The sequence below is a fragment of the Hippocampus comes genome, unplaced genomic scaffold, assembly GCF_001891065.2.
Source record: "Hippocampus comes isolate QL1 unplaced genomic scaffold, H_comes_QL1_v1.1 scaffold9, whole genome shotgun sequence".
NCBI lineage: Eukaryota > Metazoa > Chordata > Actinopteri > Syngnathiformes > Syngnathidae > Hippocampus > Hippocampus comes.
Window position 1 is genome coordinate 3,342,792 of NW_017805275.1, and position 3,438 is coordinate 3,346,229.

Below are 3,438 nucleotides of genomic sequence, written 5' to 3' on the forward strand. Positions count from 1 at the left end.
TATCTGTAAATTTAGTTTCCTGCTCTTAATTGTGAATGCATACTTGATGGTTTTAAATGCTCCTGAAATTAAGTGCTGCTTGACGAGCCTATACAGTATTGTGTTCATGTATGTGACGTCACTGAAGGCCTAAGGTTGAAATGCACGGCCCGCCACTGCGAACAACCATCCAAGCTCACACCCACACCCAGGAACAATTTAGAGCAGAGGTCCCCAACCTTTTTTGCCCCACGGACCGGTTTCATGTTAGACAATATTTTCAGGTACCCGCCTTTAAGGCCGGATAGATACAACAATATAATATGATATGACCTGCATGAAAAGTGTGGTATTTTCGAAACATAATAATAAACACGAATCATGACATGAGGAACGTCCTATCTGGCCGCAACATTCTCTGGTCGCTAGGGTAATATTTAAACGTGCCTTCAAAATAAGATACGCCGTAAATAAAAAGTGCATGAAAAATATGACTCACCATTGCCGCTTATTTTGCAGAGTAGGGTTGGTGCGTGTGAATCTCCCGTTGAGATAAAGTGTATTTGAAATAGGACTCCTGATACTGTCTATTAAATGTAGCCTTCTCTTTCTTGAAAGTCGTAGGCTCCTCTTCTGTCTCCTGGCTGGGCCTTTTCCCCTTCCGGAAAAAACTTTTCAAAGACGTTTATTTTTTATTCATTTTGCTAGCTCCTGGGTTTCATTTTAGCCGGTAACCTATCACGTGACAGAGAAGTGCGCATTCACCTGCTATCAAGAGTGACATACTGTAGACTGATATAACAGAGAATACGATAATTTTTCAAAATAAAATATCTTTCAGATTCCGAAATGAATAAAATGGAAGGAACGTAAGTTATTTATTCTTTCTGTGCGGCCCGGCACCAAATGCAGACCCCGGCGGTTGGGGACCCCTGATTTAGAGTGTTCAATCAGCCTGCCATGCATGTTTTTGGAATGGGGGAGGAAACCGGAGTACCCGGAGAAAACTCGCGCAGACCCGGGGAGAACATGCAAACTCCACACAGGGAGGCCAGAGCCGGAATCGAACCCTGCACCTCCGCACTGTGAGGTCGACATGCTCACGACTGGACCACCGGGCCGCCCGCTTGAAAAACAAAGACATAAAATCTAATTATACAAAGTCAACTGATGTGCTGAAGAATCCATTATTCTACATTTGTTTAAGTTCTAATTGTACAATTGCACACAAAAACAGTTATCTTACAAGGTGTTTTGACATGCCACCTGAACGGATCTGCTCATTCACTTAAAAAAATTGAAACCAGCAGTCAAACAAAATCTGTGAATATTTTTGTTGACTTAGAAAAATATGCACAAATGTGCGAATGTAGTCTTTTAAAACTGTTACTCTGAAGGGGGAAAATAGAGAAGCACCAACAAAACAATTAAGATCCCCCTGTAGGTGTATATCTGATCCATTACATGACACATTGTATTTTATAATTGGCTTGCTCTCTTAACTGTTATGGGTGACGACGGAACAAACACAAAATTAATATCACCTGACAATTTTGGAAGCATACACCACACGGTGTGTTTATAGTCTCAGACATTGGCTCCAGCTCCAATTAAGCATGCCAGAATGAGTTGCAGTGTGGACCACAGTACCCAGCTCGGAGTTATGGATGAGCAATCACTCGAGCTATGCCTGACTCTGAGTGCTAATTAGTTCTGACATTAAAATAACATGATTCAAGGCTGGACCCAGAGAAATTAAAATACCTTTCACCAAAGAATCTTACAATATTGTGAATATAGATAGGAAGGACTAATTGGGATGCATGGTGCTTCGGGAAAAGCAGTGGCTCATCCTCCCATTTCTTCTGATCTATCTATCTATCTATCTATCTATCTATCTATCTATCTATCTATCTATCTATCTATCTGTCTGTCTGTCTGTCTGTCTGTCTGTCTGTCTGTCTGTCTGTCTATCTATCTGTCCATCCAACACTATCCCTCACTCCCTCCCTCCTGCCCTCACTGCATCACAAAGTAATTAACACTGACTTAGACAACAGTGAAATAACACAACCCGATTCTCTTCAGAAAGCAGCATTCAAAATCTTATTTTAATTTGTATATTTACTCCATAAACATTATTACAAAACTCAGCAAGTTACCAATATTACATTATCACCATACAGGCTTGATCACAAATATTTAAAACCTTTGCAACAGTTACAACAAAACAAACAAACAAAAAAAAAAGAAAAGAATACTCAAATAATTTACATGAAATTCTATAAAACAGCAAATTGTTCACAAATTATATAGATATATTTTTTCTCCAAAGTTTTCTTTTTTTTTCCCTTTGCTTATTTGTGTTTTACACAGTAACACAACACTCACACAACAAGATCATGGTCTTATTACAAAAACTCCCAACAAAATGTAAATATTTCTAGTTTTTTGTCGATACTTTCATATTTTGGTTTTTAAAACCAGAAACTTGTCATTGTATATCCTTTCGACTGCCCATTGAGGCGCATAAAAGGTTACTCACACACACAAATACTTCACAGCACTTTCTAAGAAAAATATACACTTACAAAATATGTTACAAATTGGCACACAAAAAATATACAAGATTTTGTTGTGTCAAGAGTTCATTAAGATTCCTTCTGGATACAACTCTAGACAGTATATATAAAGCTTGGCAATATTTTAACGAAAAGAGCAAAAGTAATTCCAATCAATGTCAAAGAATCATGAAGTGAATACATCAAACATAACGTCATAATATACATTCATAAGGAGGATTCGGAACCTAATCTAGTTTGCATTTCTTTTTTGTTAACTCTGGGAGAAACCAAACGAAACAAAACAAAATAAAATGTCATCTTTCTTAGCACCATTAAAATGAGGCAGCTCAACAGTGGCACATTTCATAAAGAAAAAGAAAAAAAAAACTTAAAAGATAAGTACATTCAATTTGACAATAGGCAGAAATGAGAGAAGGCAGTCTAAATGGGTTTGCAACCCATGTGGAGCTTCCCATCAGCAGCTCATCTTGGTCCTAACCCTGATATTCTGGAGGAGAGAAATGCAGGATCATGGCAGAGAGGGAAAACAAAAAAGCAATAGTTTGATTTGGATCTTATTACTATCATCCTTGTGCCGCCACGCCCTTTGTGACAAGGCCCGTATATAAGTCAAGCTTCCACATCTGCACTCATCACCTTAAAATTAAATTGTCCAAAAAAAATAACACAAGCCTTTGTCTTGTGTATAATCTGTAAAAGAAGCTGCATCTTCTTGAAATAAGCTATATAAAATTATTATTATTTTTTTGCAGCCATTTGTAAGATTGATTGTATTAGTGGTTGAATCCTGGATGCTCAGTTACAAATGAGTGGCAGTTGATTAAAAAAATGGTACCAAATAGAGCATCTTTACATACATACATATATATATATA